Source organism: Sapajus apella, unplaced genomic scaffold (genome assembly GCF_009761245.1).
Source record: "Sapajus apella isolate SASKATOON/1434 unplaced genomic scaffold, GSC_monkey_1.0 scaffold1, whole genome shotgun sequence".
Classification (NCBI taxonomy): Eukaryota; Metazoa; Chordata; class Mammalia; order Primates; family Cebidae; genus Sapajus; species Sapajus apella.
In genome coordinates this window covers 85,781,994-85,802,484 of record NW_022436941.1, presented here as the reverse complement: position 1 = coordinate 85,802,484, position 20,491 = coordinate 85,781,994, and the positions used below count along the sequence as shown (strand labels likewise).

The 20,491-nt window shown below is 38.4% G+C and overlaps 1 long non-coding RNA gene across 1 annotated transcript in view; it reads right to left on the bottom strand.

Moving 5' to 3' along the window:
* Positions 1-3,592: 3,592 nt before the first annotated feature.
* Positions 3,593-20,491, bottom strand: part of LOC116553599 — a 30,042-nt gene continuing 13,143 nt past the window's right edge. The window contains exons 3-4 of the long non-coding RNA XR_004269831.1: positions 18,314-18,432; positions 3,593-3,905 (exon numbers count right to left, since the gene is read on the bottom strand). This is a non-coding gene — a long non-coding RNA (uncharacterized LOC116553599). The remainder of the gene's footprint in view (positions 3,906-18,313; positions 18,433-20,491) is intronic.

The window sequence follows — 20,491 nt, the reverse complement described above, 5'->3', positions numbered from 1 at the left end:
GGAGTTCAAAGGGGCTATGCCCTGTGGGTTCTTTAGAAGCGGCTGGAATCCTGAGTCCCTCTGCTGTGGATAACTCCAGCCTTGGCTGGGAGGTGAGTGGTCTTAAAGAGGGCCTTTATTAAGGGGACATTGATAACAGAGGACTCCTGTATGGTGAGAAAACCTCTTTCTGCCCATATGGCAGTATGGTGGTGTAGGATGTGGAAGGCGTATTTAGAGTCAGTTTAGATATTAACATGTAGTACTTTGGCAAGAGTAAAAGCAGAGGTTAAGGCAATTAGTTCAGCTTGCTGAGAAGTGGTGGAAGAGGGGAGTGTGGCAGCCTCGATAACCGATGAGTGACATCCAACAGCATAGCCAGCTTTGGCTGTGCCAACTGACTGGGCTCGGACGAACTGCCATCAGTAAATCATGTGTGGTCTGGGTCTGGAATAGGAAAAAGAGAACTGTAGGAAAATGGGGAGGATGCTACGTCGATTAGGGAGATACAGTCATGGGGCTCAGGGTGTATGTTAGGTATTAAGTGAGAGGCTGGGTTGAAGTCAGGACTGAGAGCAATGGTTCTTTTGGGTGTTTCAATGAATAGTGAACGGACTTGGAGGAAGCGAGGGGTGGAAAGTGTGTGTGTGAGGTGTGAAGAGGAAACTAAACTTCAGGGGTCGTGAGAGCCATAGAGGGTACGTGGGGCATAGCCTGTGACTTTGAGGGATTTTAAGAGTATCAGGGCAGCAGCTACTGCTGAGGGTAGGCATGGAGGCCAGCCCAAGTCTGTGAGGTTATATTTTTTGGATAAAAAGGCTACAGGCCATGGGCCTGGCTCCTGTGTAAGAATTCCGATGGCACGGCCTCTTATTTCTGCTGCGTAGAAAGAGAAGGGTTGAGAGGAGCTGGGGAGCGCTAAAGCAGGAGCAGTCTCTAAGGCCTTTTTTTGGAGAATGAAAGGAAGAAGCGGGGAGGGATTGTTGGTCTATGGGGTTAGATAGGTTTCCTTTTGTAAGTTTATAAAGTGGTTTGGTGAGGAGGGCAAAACCTGGTATCCAGAGGCGAAAGTGTTATACAATGCCTAGGAAGGTGCGAAGTTGTTTAGTGGATGAGGTTGGGGTTTGGGATATTAACTGGATATGATTGGCAGGGAGAGCACGTGTATGCTGGTGAACGATTATACCGAGATGAGTAACAAATGGGGAAGAAATTTGGGCATTAGAAAAAAGTGCTTTTGAGGTCAAGAACAGAATAGTGAGTTGTGGAAGTGGGTATGGAAGACAGGAGGGTGTAGGGGTTTAGCTCTACAGGACGGGTGGAGAGTACAACCTGACTGATGAGGCAGAGGTCTCAGACTAGCCTGCAGAATTTGTCTGGTTTTTCGACAGCCAGGATAGGGGAATTGAAGGAGCGTTTGTAGAAATTAATAGGCCATGTTGTAGTAAGCAAGTCATAGCAGGCTTTAGGTCTTTTAATGCTCGTGCTGGGATGGGATACTGGCGCTGGGTGGTGTAAGGGTGGTTAGGTTTTAATGAGATGGCAAAAGGTGAGTGAACAAGGGATGGGGAGGTGGTGTCCCACACCCTAGGGTTAAGGTAGCAGGACATAAGGGGAGCTATTAAGGGAGGTACAGGTTTGGGGAGGAGGGTGGCAATGAGGTGTGGCTGTAGGCCAGGAATAGTTAAGGAGGCAAACAATTTTGCTAGGATATCTTGGCCTAACGGGGGACCTGGACAAGTGGGGATGATTAGGAAAGAACGTGGAAAGGAGGGCTGGCCTAATTGACACTGGACTTGGGGAGTTTGGAGAGGCCTGGAAGCCTTGCTGTCAATTCCCACAGCAGTCATGGAGGCAAGGAGATGGGTCCTTGAAAAGAAGGCAGCGTGGAGTGGGTGGCCTCTGTGTTGACTAAGAAAGGGATGGACTGACCCTCCACTGTAAGAGTTAGCTGAAGCTCGGTGTCCTTCATGGTCTGGGGGCTTCCAAGGTTTTGGGAAAGCATCAATCTTCAGCCACTAAGCCAAGGAGATCAGGGAAAGAGTCAGCCTGAGGGCTACTGAGTTGGGCTCTTGGAGCCTTAGAGACAGTGTTTTGAGTCAGGTGGTCCAACTTCCCGTGGGGTCCCACACACGTGGGACACAGCTCAGGAGGAACCCAGGGCTGCAGCCACTCCTCCGCCCAGTGGCCATGCTTCCGACAATTGAAGCAAGGTCTGGGAGGGGTGGCTGGACACTGCAGTCTGGGCACATTTGAGTCTTTGTGAGCCCGTGGTGTGTCTGGGGTTTGTCTACAGCAGAGGCAGGCATCTATAGTTCTGAGATGGACTGCCGCTAGGCGGCTTCTTCCCTGTTATTGAATACCTTGAAGGTGCGGTCGATTAATTCCTGTTGTGGAGTTCGAGGGGCAGATACTAATTTCTGTAGCTTTTTTAATGTCAGGGGCTGATTGGGTGATAAAGTGCATATTAAGCATTTTTCAGGGGTGAGAGTAGAGGTAAGGATGATATTGAAGTGACTACAGGTAAGATTATAGGACTGGGTAAGTATTGGAGGATCTGATGAAAAGGAGCCTAACCACTGGCCAATTTGAGAAAGGCGGGATAAAGAGAAAGGAACGTGCACCCTAACTATGCCTTTGGCTCCAGCCACCTCTTGAAGGGGGAATTGTTGGGCAGGGGTGGAAGAGTCAGCTGGGGGACTCAACTGTGAGCTGGACCGGGGATGAGGTGAGGGCAGAGGAGGAGGAAGGAGGCTCTAGTGGGGGAGGGGTGGTATTAAGGCCTGGATTAGGGTCCGTTTCTGACATTCAGGAAGGAGAAAGTTCCAAAGGGTGGATGGATAAGGGGGATTATGGGTTGCCACCAGAGCAGGAGCGGCAGACGGAAGGGAGAGAAAGAAAATTCTGGACGGGTTGCATTGAGAGCAGAGATTATGGAGGGATTAGAATGTAAAAAAAAAAAATACCTGGACATCAGGCACCTGAGACCATTTGCCCGTTTATTGACAAAAGTTGTCTAGGTCTCATAGAATAGACAGATTTAAAGTGTCGTTTTCTGGCCATTTGGAAACATAGTCTAATTTGTATTGAGGCCAGACCATGTTATAGAAAAGAAAATGAGATGCTTAAGTTTCAGATAGGGCAAGAATTGAAGAGATTTTAGGTTTTTTTAGGATGCAGGCTAGAGGAGAAGACAGAGGAATAGAGGGCAGAATATTGCCCACAGCAAAGGGGATAAATTTCAAGGAAAGGAGTAGAGGAGAGAGTAGGAGACAGTGAGCAAAACTACCAGGGTTTTCAGTGGACGTCCCTGACTGACTCCTGGGTTATAACGTGGGTGAGTGATCAAGGCAGGCTTCTCCGCCATTAACCAGATTGACCAGATACCAAGGGAAGACTGTCTTCCCCAGTCCTTGACTGACATCGAAGTTCTTGAGAGAGTGGGAGAGATTTGTCTCCTATGTCTCTACATGGATAAAGAGTGTCTCCTTTGTCTCTACTAGAAGGAGAAAGATTTAAAGGAAAAGAGAGAGGGAGAGAGGGGGAGACTTGTCTCCTTTTCTTTAAGGGCAGTGGGATAGGACCTGGATTTATAGGTTTGGGGTAGGCAGTGGAAAGTTATAGAAGTTACACTTTAGGGCGGTTTTTGCAAGCTGGGAGGGGTTTGTAGGGTCAGGAGGTCTCATGAGATTGACCAAGGTCAATTACAAAGTCCAATTGCCCTATCAATTGAGACAGGAATAAAGCACAATAGAGAATGTCTCAAAGTTAATTAGGCACCACAGGGGTTGGTCATTTCTTCTCCTTTTGTGGTTTTTCAGTTCCTTCACACATTCCAGTTCCAGGAGGCCATCCAGAGATGCACCTGCAGGTCACGGGTTGCCATGGCTTGACTTAGGGTATGGCATGTCGTGAAGCCAGTTAGCCTAAAAGACCTTGCAGGAATTACAATTCGAGATGAGATTTTGAGTGGAGACACAGCCAAAGCGTATTGCCCTTTAAGGTTCATATCTCAATTATGAGGGAGAAGTAAGTTTAATCTGATTTCTTCAATCTGCTTCAGAAGTATACAATGATGGCGGAGGTACACAATGATGGGCGTGTATCAGGATAGGCAATGTGTGTGTGATTACGTGTGAAATTGCCAACTACATACTTAACTCAGAAAACTCTTTAGTCTTCAACAATAAACTCAACATATTATGCTGAGGAGGAAAATAATGTGAAAGTCTTTATTAAGGGAAATGACCAAAACTGTGATTAATTTTTTATGTATTGTGGCAGATGGATGAATCAGTTAGCAATAGCTATGTGACAAACCATTCAAAACTGCAAGGCTCAAACAGGTATTTACTTATAACATTGTAGGTTTTTGTGGGCATGTCTGCTGATAAAAACCTGTCTTAGCTGGTCTTGGCTGGGCTTGCTCAAGACTCTTGGGTCAGCTGACGGGTCAGGTTTGGACAAGATGATTTGGAATAACCATAGCTGGATCATTGAGGATGACCTCATTTCTGTTGCATATATTCTCCCATCTTCCAGAAGATTAGTCTGAATTTATTCTCATTCTGGAGGAGGGTACAAAGAGGAAGAGAAAGAGTGTAAAGAAGAATGTAATGCTTCTTAAAAGCTAGCTCAGAACCACATTTACCATTACTTCTGACAAATTATACTAGCCAGTAAAATTCACACAGCAAGCTTAGATTCAAAACAGCATGTAAAAAGAAAAAAACTCCAACTCTTGAAGTGAGGAGCTACAAAATTACATTTCCAATGGTGCAGAAACTAGAAGGAATAATGAATTGGTAGGCTGACATGGTACAGCCTCAGTCAACCAAATTGAGGTCTTAGCAGCAAGGAAATACTTGCTGCTTTAATACAATTCTTTATGTTCCAACTAGTTTGGTTGCCAAGTAACTTGATGTGTGGGATGAAACATACTATTTTTATTTCAACTTTAGTTTTGTTGTTGTTGTTGCTTTTCATTTGTAAAGCAAGCAGGTGAGGTAGATCCTACTTTATGTTTTCAAACAAAATCCTTTTCACTCCAGAGATTCTTCCATAACTCTTTGGGAGCTGAGGTGGGAGTGGAGCCTTCTTTTTCCTTTCTTCTCGAAAGTCATTGACTTAAATAACTCTAATTTCTTCCCACCCTCCCTCCCTCCCTCCCTCCCTCCTCCCTCCCTCCCTTGGTTCCTTCCTTCTCTCTCTTGAGCCACACAAATGTTAAAAAAACTGTTTCTTCAATAAGAAATTAATGTAAATCTTAAACTTTTCTACTTTATAACCTTTTTATTGCCTAACTTTTTTGACTCTTACAACTCTTAGATTAAAACGCAAACACATTGTACAACTGTTAAATATATTTTCTTTCTTTATATCCTTATTTTATACTTTAACTTTTATTTTTAAAATTTTGTTAAAAATTAGGACACAAACACACACATTAGCTTAAGTTTACAGAATATCAGGATATTCTATGTAACGGTCTTCCACCTCCAAATGTTGTCTCATTGGAAGGTCTTTAAGGACGGTGACATGATTATTAAAGAGAGGGAGAGAGAGAGAGAGAGAAAGAAATTTCCAGTTGCAACTACATGTAGTTGCTGATGGAAATGCAAAATGGCGCAGCCACTTTGGAACACAGGTTTATAGTTTCTTTTAAAATTACACATACACTCACCATATAGCCAAACAATTTCACTTCTAGATATTTACCTTAGAGAAATAAAAACTTACATTCCCACAAAAACCCATTTGCAAGTATTTAGAGCAGCTTTACTCATAATTGTCAAAAACTGGAAACAACTCAAATTTCCTTCAACCAATGAATGGCTAATCAAGCTGATACATATGTAAAATGGAATGCTACTTAACTATAAAAACTAAACTTCTGATACACAGAACAACATGCATGAATTGCAAATGTATTTTGCTAAGTGAAGGAAGCCAGATCCAAAAGTCTACATATATTGTATGATTTCATTTACAGAAAATTCTGGAAAAGGCAACATTATAGGGACGGAAATCAGTGTTTGGCAATTGCCGGAAGGTAGTGGCAGTGGGAGGGGTTGACTAGAAAAGGATGGGGGAAGTTGGAAAGGATGATGAAAACCTTCTATATCTTAGCTATGTTAGTCTTCATAAAAACTGGATATGTTGTTCAACATTCACAAAGCTGTACGCTTTTCAAAAATCAAGGTACTATACTGCTTTTGAAGCAAGAGCTTATAAAATTTCCAGGTTAACATTTATGGTCTCACTCTGTACTTTTCTAAATTTCTTTTTAATTAATCAGTGGATCTTATTTAGCACTCTCTTTGCTATTTAAATTAAAGTCAGGATGTTTGATATATAAACATTTGAGGCTGAATAAATTAGAGACTTCTAAAAACCAGTATGGATTTGTTATGAAGATTTTTGAATAACATAGTTTGTTCATAATAGAAATTTAAAATTAAACATGGCATGTGCTCACCATGTTCTAAGTAAAATGAATAAAAAAGATACCTACCTATTTAATTACAAAGACAAAGAAATTATAATGAGCACTGGGAAGTGAGAAATAAAACTAGGGCTGCTTTGTGATAATAAAATATTTTTAGAATATGAAAAAAAATTATCTACAAACTATAGATAAAAATAAAGATTGTACTTTAATAATTGTATGTAAAATGGGATAGGTAAAGGTATGTTTCTTATGGAGAAAAATTTGAAAAACCAAAAAGTAATAAAACATAAGGTTTAGAGCATTTTTCATGTAAAAGATGGAAATTTGGAGAAACTGGGGGCTCATTTGTACATTTGCAAGTTAAAGGCATTAGAGTTGACTACATCCAAGAACAAGGTAATATATAAACACAAGAGAAAATAAGTATAAGTAAAGGATCTTGAGGATCTTGGAGAGAAATACATTTGTGTGTTTGTGTGTGTGTGTGCGTGTGTGTGTATAGGCATAGGTAAAGGAAAAAACAATGTGGCTAAAGAAGAAAAATGACAGTTGGGGTAATGAAAATATATTCAACTAAATATGAAAAATAATATGCTTATATTCCATTTTTTACTTAATGCTTCTAAACGCATATGGGAAAATCAGGTGACAGAGTGTTAGTGACTAGTAAATAGCAGATGTACGAATGGAAGTTGTCTTTGTGTTACCCAAAATTTTATCTTGTCTTTTTAACATCATTTTTCCAAGATAAATGATGCATGGTTGGTGTTTTATTATATTTGTTTATCAACAGATTCCTCATCGACAGTTGGAAAAAAAATAGTTTACATGCCATAATCTAAATAATAGTGGAGATGTTATTTTTTATTAGAAGTAGAAAATTAAATATATGTAATAGTTTTAGTTCTTAACCACAATTACCTATTTTCTCCTCAAATATTCAAATATTTACCTGCCTCTCAGTTCCAATTTACACAACAGCAACAACAAGCAATCCTCTCATCTTGTGTCATATGACTACTTAGAGAAATACAGACACTTCTTAAACTTCTGTGCTATTTAAAGAATATCATCTCCTCAACCTTCCACCTCCCTCTCCTGTGAGCTAGTGGATTAAGATGAATGACAGATTTGTTGGGGTGTAAAACAATTTTTCAAGGATCCAGATTCATGAATCATTCATGTATTCTCAATATTTTAAATACATAAAAGAATGAGTAAGGGATACAAATAGCTTGGTGAGCTTGGTTCTATATTTCTGGTTACAGAGCAAGAGAGAAGGTATTCATTTTAGGTAAAATACGTCACTAATAGCATGTCAGGTCTATTGAGGCAATTAAATATAACAAACTCCAGACTACTAATCCCACTGCCCACATCCTACCTTTTGGGAAATTGAATAGAAAAAAAAGATATTTTCTTTTAGTGATCTTTCACTTTAACAAATGTTAATTCAATCTTTCAATAAGGAAAGCTTACACACGTCCTAGTCTTTGATCCTCCCTGATTGTTAATTTTCATCAGAAAATAATCTTAAATTTAATCTAATATGAATGTAAAATAATCTATTTGGCAATAAAGAAAAAAGTTTAAAAAATAATTTCATGAATTTTACAATTGGCATGAAGCAAGTAGAACACATATTGATGAAGAAATTTGACATAAAATCCAGTGCATAGGAATGCATAAAAGCAACAGATTTAGAACTGAAATATAATATATACAGTTATTTCTCTAAAATTTTTCTATTCCTTACAGAAGCAATTATATAGTGACCATAAGTTGAGTATCAGGTGATTACATTTTTTTAAAATTGTACTTTAAGTTATGGGGTACATGTGCAGATCTTGCAAGATTGTTGCCTAAGTACACACGTGCCATGGTGGTTTGCTGTCTCCATCCCCCGTCACCTACATCAGGCATTTCTCCCAGTATTATCCCTCCCCAACTTCCCAGCCCCCTGCTTTCCCTCCTCTAGTCACCCACTCCCCAACGTAACCCAATGTCTGATGTTCCCCTCCCCGTGTCTATGTTTTCTCATTGTTCAACACCCACATATGAGAGAGAACATGTGGTGTTTGGTTTTGTGTTCTTATGTCAGTTTGCTGAGAATGATGGTTTCCAGATTCATCCATGTCTCTACAAAGGACACAAACTCATCGTTTTTTATGACTGCATAGTATTCCGTGGTGTATATGTGCCAAATTTTCTTTGTCCAGTCTATCATTAAAGGGCATTTGGGTTGGTTCCAGGTCTTTGCTATAGTAAACAGTGTCACAATGAACATACTTGTGCATGTGCCTTTATAATAGAACAATTTATAATCCTTTGGGTAGGTACTCAGTAATGGGATTGCTGGTTCAAACAGAATTTCTATTTATAGATCCTTGAGGAGTTGCCACACTGTCTTCCACAATGGTTGAACTAATTTACACTTCCACCAACAATGTAAAAATGTCCCTATTTCTCCACATACTCTCCACCATCTGTTGTCTCCAGATTTTTTATGATCACCATTCTAGCTGACATGAGATGTTATCTCAATGTGATTTTGATTTGCATTTTTCTAATGACCAGTGATGATGAGCATTTTTTCATAGATTTGTTGGCCTCAGACATGTCTTCTATTGAAAAGTGTCTGTTTATATCCTTTGCCCGCTTTCGAATGGGTTTGTTTCATTTTCTTATAAATCTGCTTTAGTTCTTTGTGGATTCTGGATATTAGCCCTTTGTCAGAAGGGTAGATTGCAAAAATCTTTTTCCATTCTGTTGGTTGGTTGCCTGTTCACTCTAATGATTCTTTCTTTTCCTGTGCAGAAACTCTTAAGTTTATTTAGATACCGTTTGTTTCTTTTGGCTTTTGTTGCATTGCTTTTGGTGTTTTAGTCATGACATCCTTGCCTATGCCTATTTCCTGAATTGTTTTGCCTAGCTTTTCTTCCAGGGTTTTCTTGGTGTTAGGTCTTATGATTAAATGTTTAATCCATCTGGAGTTAATTTTAGTGTCAGCTGTAAGGAAGGGGTCCAGTTCAGCTTTCTGCACATGACTAGCCAGTTTTCCCAACATAATTTCTTAAACAGGGAATCCTTTCCCCACTGCTTGTTTTTGTCAGGTTTCTCAAAGATCAGATGGTTGTAGATGTGTGGCATTGCTTCTGAGGTCTCTGTTGTGCTCCATTGGTCTGTCTCTCTGTTTTGGTACCAGTACCATGCTGTTTTGATTACTGTAGCCTTGTAGTATAGTTTGAAGTCTGGTAGTGTGATGACTACAGCTTTGTTCTTTTTGCTTAGAATGGTCTTGGCTATGCAGGCCCTCTTTTGGTTGCATATGAAATTTAAGGTGTTTTTTTCCAGTTCTGTGAAAAAGGTCAATGGTAGCTTGATGGATATTGCATTGAATCTATAAATTACTTTGGGCAGTATGGCCATTTTCACAATATTGATTCTGCCTAACCATGAGCATGGAATGTTTTTCCATCTGTTTGTGTCCTCTCTTATTTCCTTGAGAAGTGGTTTGTAGTTCTCCTTGAAGAGGTCCTTTACATCCTTTGTTAGTTATATTCCTAGGTATTTTATTCTTTGTAGCAATTGTGAATGGGAGTTCACTGATCATTTGGCTCTCTGTTTGTCTGTTATTGATGTATAGGAATGCTTGTGATTTCTGCACATTGATTTTATAACCTGAGACTTTGCTGAAGTTGCTTATCAGCTTAAGGAGATTTGGGGCTGAGTTGATGGATCTTCTAAATATATAATCATGTCATCTGCAAATAGAGACAATTTGATTTCCTCCTTTCCTAACTGAATACCTTTTATTTCTTTTTCTTGCCTGATTGCTCTGGATAGAAATTCCAATACTATATTGAATATGAGTGGTGAGAGAGGGAATCCTTGTCTAGTTTCAGATTTCAAAGGGAATTCTTCCAGTTTTTGCCCATTCAGTATAACACTGGCTGTGGGTCAGTCACAAATAGCTTTTATTATTTTGAGATACATTCCATCAATACCTAGTTTATTGAGTGTTTTTAGTATAAAGGGCTATTGAATTTTGTCAAAGGCCTTTCTACATCTATTGAGATAATCATGTGGTTTTTATCTTTGGTTCTGTTTATGCAATGGATTAAGCTTATAGATTTGTGTATGTTGAACCAGACTTGCATTCTTGGAATGGAGCCTACTGGATCGTAAGTTTTTGATGTGTTGTTGCATTCAGTTTGCTAGTATTTTATTGAAGATTTTTGCATTGACATTCATCATGGATATTGGCCTGAAGTTTTCTTTTTCAGTTGTGTCTCTGCCAGATTTTGGTATCAGGATAATATTGGTCTCATAAAATGAGGTAGGGAGAAATCCCTCTTTTTGTATTGTTTGGAATTGTTTCAGAAGGAACGGTACCAGCTTCTCCTTGTACCCCTGGTGGAATTTGGCTGTGAACCTGTCTGGACTTGGACCTTTTTTAGTTGGTAGGCTATTATTGCTGCCTCAACTTTAAACCTTGTTATTGGTCTATTCAGGATTTCAACTTCCTCCTGGTTTAGTCTTGGGAGGGTGCAAGTGTCCAAGAATTTATTCATTTCTTCCAGGATTACTGGTTTATATGCATAGAGTTGTTTGTAGTAATCTCTGATGGTAGTTTGTATTTCTGTGGAATCAGTGATATCCCCTTTATCATTTTTTATTGCATCCATTCAATTCTTCTCTCTTTTCTTTTTTATTAGTCTGGTTAGTGGTCTATCTCATTGATCTTTTCAAAAAACCAGTTCCTGAATTTATTGAGGTTTTGAAGGGTTTTTCGTGTCTCTATCTCCTTCAGTTCTGCTCTGATCTTAGTATTTCTTGTCTTCTGCTAGCTTTTGAGTTTTTTTGATCTTACTCCTCTAGTTCTTTCAATTTTGTAGATAGAGTGTCGATTTTAGATCCTTCCTTGCTTCTCATGTGGGCATTTATTGCTATACATTTCCTTCTAGACACGCTTTAAATGTGTCCCAGAGATTCTGATACATTGTATCTTCATTCTTGTTGGTTTCAAAGAACATTTTTATTTCTGCCTCACTTCACTTTTTATCCAGTCATCTTTCAGGAGCAAGTTGTTCCATTTCCATCAAGTTGCGTGGTTTTGAGTGAGTTTCTTAATTCTGAGTTCTAATTTGATTGCAGTCTAAGAGACTGTTAGGTTTTTCATTCTTTTGCATTTGCTGAGGAGTGATTTACTTCCAATTATGCGGTCAGTTTTAGAGTAAGTGCAATGTGTTGCTGAGAATAATGTATATTCTGTGGATTTGGGGTGGAGAGTTCTATAGATGTCTGTTAGGTCCACTTGGTCCAGATCTGGGCTCAAGTCCTAGATATCCTTGTTTTCTGTCTTATTGATCTGTCTAACATTGACATTGGAGTGTTGAAGTCTCCCACTATTATCGTGTGGGAGTCTAAGCCTCTTTTTAGGTCATTAAGAACTTGCTTTATTTATCTGGGTGCTCCTGTATTGGGTGTGCATATCTTTAGGAGCTTAGCTCTTCGTGTTGCAATGATCCTTTTACCATTATGTAATGTCCTTCTTTGTCTCTTCTGAGTTTGTTGATTTAAAGTTCATTTTATCAGAAACTAGGATTGCAACTCCTTTTTTTTTTTTTTTTTTTTTTTTCTCTCCATTTGCTTGGTAAATCTTCTTCCTTCCCTTTATTTCGAGTCTATGTGTGTGTTTGATTTAAGATGGGTCTCCTGAATAGAGCATACATATGGGTGTTGGCTTTTTATCCAGTTTGTCCGTCTGTGTCTTTTGATTGGGGCATTTAGGCCATTTACATTTAACGTTAACATTTTTATGTGTGAATTTGATCCAGCCATTTTGTTACTGGCTGGTTGTTTTGCCTGTCAGTTGATGCAGTTTCTTCATTGCATTGTTGGTCTTTATCATTTGGTACCTTTTTGCAGTGGCTGGTATTGGTTATTCCTTTCCATGTTTAATGCTTCCTTCAGGAGCTCTTGTAAGGCAGGCCTAGTGGTGATGAAATCTCTCAGCATTTGCTTTTCCATAAATGAATTTATTTCTCCTTCACTTATGACGCTTAGTTTGGCTGGATATGAGATTCTGGGTTGAAAGTTCTTTTCTTTAAGGATGTTGAATAATGGCCCCCACTCTCTTCTGGCTTGAAGGGTTTCTGCCAAGAGATCTGCTGTGAGTCGTATGGGCTTCCCTTTGTGGGTAACCCGACCTTTCTCTCTGGCTGACCTTAGCATTTTCTCCTTTGTTTCAACCCCGGTGAATCTGATGATTATGTGCCTTGGGGTTGCTCTTCTTGAGGAATATCTCTGTGATGTTCTCTGTATTTCCCGGATTTGAATGTTGGCCTGCCTTGCTAGGTTGGGGAAGTTCTCCTGGATGATATCCTTTAGAGTGTTTTCCAGCTTGTATTCATTCTCCCTGACACATTCAGGTACACCAATCAAGTGTAGATTAGGTCTTTTCACATAATTTCATATTTCTTGAAGGCTTTGTTCATTTTTTTTCACTCTTTTTTCTCTAATCTTGCCTTCTCATTTTATTTCATTGATATATTCAATCTCTGATATCCCTTCTTCTGCTTGATCAATTTGGCTATTAAAACTTGTGTATGCTTCATGAAGTTCTCGTGCTGCATTTTTTCAGCTCCAAGTCATTTATGTTCAAGTTAGCATTTTGTCTAATCTTTTTGCAAGGTTTTTAGTCTCTTTTCATTGGGTTAGAACATGTTCCTTTGGCTCAGAGAAGTTTATTATTATCCACCTTCTGAAGCATGCTTCTGTCAATTCATCAAACTAATTCTCCATCCTGTTTTGTTCCTTGCTGGTGAGGAGGTGTGATCCCTTGGAGGAGGAGAAGCATTCTGGCCTTTGATGATTTCATCTCTTTTGTGCTGGTTTCTTCCCATCTTTCTGGGTTTATCTGCCTTTGATCTTTGAAGTTGATGATTTCAGATGGGGTCTCTGAGTGGACATCCTTTCTGTTGATGTTTTATCTATTTCTTTTTGTTTTTTAGTTTTCTTTCTAACCGTCTCTGCTGTATGAGGCTTTTATTTTTATTTTTTCATTATTTATTTATTTATTGTTATACAGGGGTCAGGGAGCTGCTTGAGGAGGCAGTCTGTCCCTTGTCTGCCTGCAGAGGCACTGCTGGGCTGCCTTGGACTCAGCCCAGCTGCTGTGTAGGCTTCTTCTCTGGCTTTGGTTTACACAGGTGAGATTAGACCCACCTTCACAATGATGGATGCTCTTCCCCCCACAGAGCTCAACCGTCCCAGGTCGAGCTCAAACTGACGTGCTGGCTGCAAAACTCTCAAGAAAGAGGGCTTTGGTTTGCTGTTCTTTGTTTGGGTGGGACTGCCAAGCTGTATCACCTGTCTCCCTGCTTTCAGCTCTCCCTCTTTCTCAGGGGTGGGTAGATCCATCCTGCAGGCACTCTCAGTGCTAGTCAAAACTTCCTCCCAGTTTTGTGCTGACAATTCTCAGTGCCAGGCCAACCGGAGCTGTCGCTTAGATCTGTGTTGGAAGCTCACAGTGCTTTTCAGCCTGGCAATGTTCTGAACTGTGGGTTGCAAAGGGCATGGGAGAAGTGCAGTATCTGAACTGGAATGCTGAGGGGGTAATGTCCCCAATCCTCCAGTCGATTGCACTTTCCGGGTGGGGCAGCACCCCCCCTGCCTCAGTTCACCATCCTTGGGCTGCACCCTCTGTCCAACCAGTCCCATTGAAATGAACCTGGTACCTCGGTTGGAAATGTGGAGATCAGTTGCCTTCTTCATGTCTCTCACTGGGAACTGCACTCTGGAGCTGTTTCTATGCAGTCATCTTGATGCAAGTCCCCCAGGTGATTACTTTTAAGGAAACCAAGAAGCCCTTAAATATAAAATTCTGTCCAATTATTTGAAAGCAAAAAACAGTGAAAACAGAAATGAGAATGTAACTTAGAATGTGGGAAATCAAAGTGCTTTGTTGGGATTTCCTTACAACAATTCATTATAAATTGACTGCAAAAATAAGAACATTGTAAAACTGCTGCTGGTAAAACGCAGACAAGCAAACACTGGAAAAATAGGAATTTATTATATGAGTATTAGGATCATGCCTTTTCAGAGGTTTCTGAGGATTTACATTTAACCATGCAATTAACTGTCTATGGTTTTAATTCCCTAAGTGTAATTTTTTGGCAACTCACAAGCTTCCTTGAAATTAACTTAGTATTCACTTATAAAAAAGAAACATGAAATACTTGGATGAGGTTTTTCTAAAGACAGAAGATATTTTGTAAGTAATCTTGCACTTTAAGAACCTTTATTAAATGTTTAAATATGGAAAATAACCTTGATTCTCCTCTTATTTTTTTTAGATTCCCTTTTTAAGTAATTAATTCTACCTTAACTGAAGTTAAATAACTATAAACTATAGAATAACTATTTTAGCAGAGTATAACAAATCACTTCAATTTTTTATAATTAAGCAAATTATTTATAATATATGAATACATTTATAAATAAGGAAATGTTAATACAAAATTGAATTATAAGGAATTGCATCTGCATTTATGCTTCTGCAATAAAAGTAGAATTTCTTTAAAATCCAAATATTAATATTTGGCAATAATTCCCTGGATAAATAGATATCCTTGACAATAAGCAGCATTTGATAGGTGGCTTTCAGAAGGCAGATTCACAATACTTCAAACTATCTGGAAACACATCACAGATATAAAACATATGATAGGGAAATTTTCTGCATTAAAATATTTTCTATTTAATAAAATAGAGGAAATACTTCTACTATAATAGCGCCTAGAATGTCAAAAGTGTATATCAAGAAAGATCCTTAGAGACAGACAGCTTGACCAGGAATTTGAAATGCAGTTAGATAGATTCTTCCAGGGATGGAAGCAGGCTTACAAGAAATGTAGCGGTTTAGGTACATTTCTGTCCCAGAGACAGAGCTTTCAGACAGAAGCAGCTTGAGGAGTGGTGCTGAAGTGGGAAAGTAGACTATAGTAGCCTTGCATCTCTCCGATAAAGCAAGTGTGTCTGGCTACAAGAAAGTTTCATCTTCCGATCACCTTTGCTTGCCCTCAACTGCAGTCCTCACATCTGCACTGTCAATGTGGAAGGCCGATGGACACGTGAAAGTTTATTGCTTAAATTGGTTCTTATATATCTCCCTATCTATTATTGGCACACATATATTTTACTGTATATTTGTCTAAAATGTCTCATGAGCTACTTGCTTCTGTACTTAGTTTCATTAATCTTGAATATGAACACTGACTAACAGAATTTTAACAGTGTAATGATTTCATCCCACTACACCCTTTTCTAAGGGTGTAAACCTACCCTGTCTCTTTCTCTCTGCTTCTCTCTTTTTTTCAAACTATTTAAATAAATGCAATTTGAGTAATTTAATTTGGTCCTCAACTTGATCCTATAATGTTATATGCTTGAAAGCAACCATAGGATCATGATAATTTGAGAAAACATACAGTGGTGAAGTCTATTTTGTTTTGATTTGCATTTTGGAAATTTGTAATAAGTAGACTACATTTAAGATAAATTTTTTACAAAAACCTACCTAGAGAGGTAGGAATAACTCGAGTATACCTGAGTAGGAAAGGATAATTGACGAAAACTGGTTTTGTGTAAGGGGTTTAAGGAAGTGCTGTCTAGAATTCCTATAGAGGAATTATATTTAAACAGCAGGAAACACATCTCTTCTGCTTTAGGAGAAAATGATGTAGGTAAAATTATATTAATTGATTTGAAAAGAAGGATGAGAATTCGAGGAATATTCTTTATGTATTTATTTAACTAATATTTATTACAAATCTATGTACAAGACACGGTGATAAGTGTTAGGTCTTTGGCAAGGCACAGTCTGTACACTCACAGAGAAGACAAGCATCAATTGTGTAATTTAAGATAAAATAATTGAGGTCTGTAGAATCCGTAGGAGTTGGACACTTGTAGAAGAGTGGAGGAGATTAAAGCATTTCAGGCAGAAGATAAATCTGGCATTAAGTCTTAAATTTAAAGATTATATGACAAATTTAAAATACAACAAAAGTTGGCTAAAGCAGGGTGTGTGTGTGTGGTGTGGGGGTGGGGCGCGGGGGGTGAGTTCCAGAATTGGGGACTTTATATTTGGACCAGGATCCTAATGACCCTGCTGCTCCAAGTTTATCCACTTAATTGATGGATTTAAAAATAATTGGCTAGGTGTGGTGACTCACGTCTGTAATTTTAGCACTTTGGGAGGTCAAGGTGGGCAGATCACAAGGTAGGAGCTTGAGACCATCCTGGCTAACACCGTGAAACCCCGTCTCTACTAAAATTACAAAAAAATTAGCTGGATGTGGTGTCACACGACTGTAGTCCGAGCTACTCGGGAGGCTAAGGCAGGAGAATTGCTTGAACCCAGGAGGTGGAGGTTACAGTGAGCCTAGATAGCTCCACTGCATTCCAGCCTGGGGGACACAGCAAGACTCCATCTCAAAAAAAAAAAAAAAAAAAGAGAGAATACTCCTGGGAATTCCTAAGAGTAGCACAATCATTTGGAAGATCTGGGACACTCACTGTTTACCATCTGCATACTGGACTCCAGCATTTTGTCAGCCATAATGCACATTCTACTGTATGTCATTTGGCCATTGGCCTTACTAATGTTTAATTTATTAACAGCTTCATCAATTTCCCTCTTCTTTCGGTTTGAGTTATTCTTCCCACCCCTTCTTTCCAATCCCTGCATGAAACTTACTCTTTTTCCAATCTATAAAGGTGGAGGATATCATGGCTTGCCCATGTCCTCTTTACCTGCTTCTTGACCTGAAATTCATGATGTTGTCACTATGCCAATAGTGGCATTTCAGTGCTAAGTAGCTACATTTCTCGTAAGACTCCTTCATTAAGAATACATTTATGTCAGTGCTTTCCTGCTCAAGCTTTTCCTCTTCCTTTCAAGTGGTTTGTAAAAGCACGACATTTGTTAGCAAAGTTTATAGGCAGTCATAGATCTGTAGTATGGCTTATGCAGATGATGCTGTCTTAAAGTAACACATCTATTTTTTCAAACAGTATCTTTGAAAAGGATCCAATATTAAAAACAAAGAAAAATACAGAAAATAAAGAAATGATTCATTTCTGCAGTTTCCACTGTTTTTCAAAATTTAATTCAACTCTTGCATGTCTATGATTCTCTCCCTCCACCATAGCTCTATGGAGACTATCGTGTCCTCTCCCTCCCTGCTCTCTCTTCCCTCTCTCTCATCACTCCCCTCCCTGTCTCCTCTTTATCCCCTCTTCCATCCAAAGGTGGGTGTCTCCATTTTGGGGCCTTGTTTGTTCATCATTGTCATGTGGTATGATCATTATTTCTCCTTGAACTTAGAAATATATTTCATCCTCCCCACTGATTACAGTGCTTGGACCATGACTAACTTAATTGTAAATGATTGATTTTTGCAGTTCACATATTAGAATACCAAGTTTCCTCTTTATCAGACAGTAAATCTATAGATTTCTAAGACCTACTATCTGGGTTCTTGTTTCATGACACATAAATAATGTGACATGCTGACTAAATTATGACATAAGCTAGGAATTGTCCCATAAGGAATCCTGTTCTTCAAATCAATGTCATACAACTAAGCATTACAATGAATGGATGGGATAAAAAGCCATCTTTTTGAAGAGTAAAAGGGATCATTTTACTTGTTTAGCAAAGCTATTCCCCTCCCCAACTCCATCTTGCCTCATGTCTTTGCTAGCCACACAAGCTTCCACTGAGTATGGGTGCAAAAGTCTCCTTATGTAAGCAGACTCGACATCAGTTAAGAGAGCTCAATTGGATAAAGTGACAGATAGCTTTCTTACCTTGGAGTCAAGAAACCCTCTCACCATTCTCATGGGAATGCTCTATGAAGACTACAGTGTCCTTCGGTAGCTGATTTAAAACAGAGCTGGAAACTCATGCAGTAGCAGAAACACGATCACTACAGTTGTGAAAAGCACACTCTAGAGTAACACACAGTCTGATTTGCATTTTCTTATCACTGTTCTTCAATATTGCAAATCAAGCATCTAATTTATGAGCTCTGCTAAGTCTGAACAAATCATTAGCCATATTCTGTTTTTCTTGGTTTTATATCCATGCATGCCATCACATTCTTAATGAAAACAAAAACAAAAACAAAAACAAAACAGATGCCCATTTAGAAAAAGAGCCCTCTTTATTGGGTGCTAATAAATTATACAAGAGTAAGACTCAAGATTAAGATTGTTGAAAATCAAAACTCATCTTAGAACTATAGTAACGTAAACAGATGTCTCTTGTATAAAGTGTACCAAGTGGGGATGGCGCTGTTTTCAGTGCCAGGTGAAACTTACATGGGGGTAATCAGAATACATTCTTTGTTTTAGTCACTAAAATTTGTTTTGTAGCACGATGAATTTCCTGAAATAACATGTGGGAGAAAAAGAAGTTATGTTATACTTAAACTCCACAAATTACTTAAGGCTTTTTGTTTTACTACAAGGAACAAAGTATACAGAAAACCCAGTAATATCTAAATTCAAAAGATAAGAAAAGATTATTGTATTGCTAAGTGTGTATTAAGTGTGTGTTAAAAATCTCTGGGGAGTGCATTATTTTCAATCATAAGACGTCATGAAAGATAGAGGAAAACAAAAGAAAAGAAGAACATCATTGAAAAAATGTAAGCCAATTGTAACGCTAGCTTTCTTGAATTAATTGATAAGTGAAATAGGCATAAGTTTGAATACCAGCCTCTGTGCTGTGTGTCAGCCATATTCAACCAAGTAAACAAAAAACAGCAACAACAAACTTGGCTGGATGGGAGCAATGCTTGCAAGGCATTCACATTGTCCTGCATTGGTGTGAAGACATTGCTAGGCACCCAGAGTTCTTGAATCAGCCTTTACAAGTCATCTGAAAGAGCTCATCTCATCTTGGCATAGTTTGCATTTTTCTTGTTATAATATGGGCCCCAAATTTCATGTCTATCCATTTTCACCTGACAAAGTAGAGTACGTGGTCTAATTTATTATTAATATATTTAGGTGAGAGTGGACCATTCATAAAGCAGAAATAAATTAAATTGAGAAACTTTGCATGCACTTGATTTCCGTAATTTTATTTAGAATGATTCCACCTTCATTCGAAAGCATTCAGTTGTTGTTCTTTCTGACCTCACAGGCATTTCAGTTTCTAAGGATTTTGAATGTAATTAAATAATGAGCATGACTAATCAATACTTCTAAATATCGATACTCAGAAATTAATATAAACAGCTGGAATTGTAAATACTATTTTCTCCATTAGACAGTCTAAAAACAAGATTGAATTAAGATGGTTGTCCAAAATCAGAATTTAGAACTGAATTTAAGGGAGTTTCTAACTATGACCAGAAGAAGGGACTCCCTTGATGAAAGAAAACTCATGGCCTAGGATTTGGTCTCTGATAATCTAAAGAAAGATTATATGCTTTTGGGAAAAAAAGTGTTCTCTAATTAATCACTTTTTAAAATCTAAATAAAAGGAGGCCATTGAATATCAGAAGCTGTAACAAATAAACACAATACAATAAAATAAAGAAGCTTGTTTTTTAAACTCCAAGATCTACTAAAAAATATATTATCAAATATTTTGCCATCAAAGGCAATGGTAAAAACCTCAATTACTCTTGCACCAACCTATATTTGATTATGTAATCTATTAATTTAGGCCTTCCGTGACTTTTTTTAAACTCACAACAATTTATTAGTCAGTTACATTTTAATTTATGAAATACTAACCTATGAGGTAAGACTTTTTAAGACATTTTTTAGTCTACCTTACACTTTGAGGCTGTGTGTTAGAAAAGCAAGAAGTTGCATAGATGATCTCCGGTCTCTTTATATTCTATAAATTTGGAAACTTTTAATGTATATATTTGAGTTGTATGAGGTTTTTATATACATGTCTTATATTTTGAACCTGGGTGTAGACATCCTGAATCCAAAATATATACTCTGATCACGGCCTTTATCAGA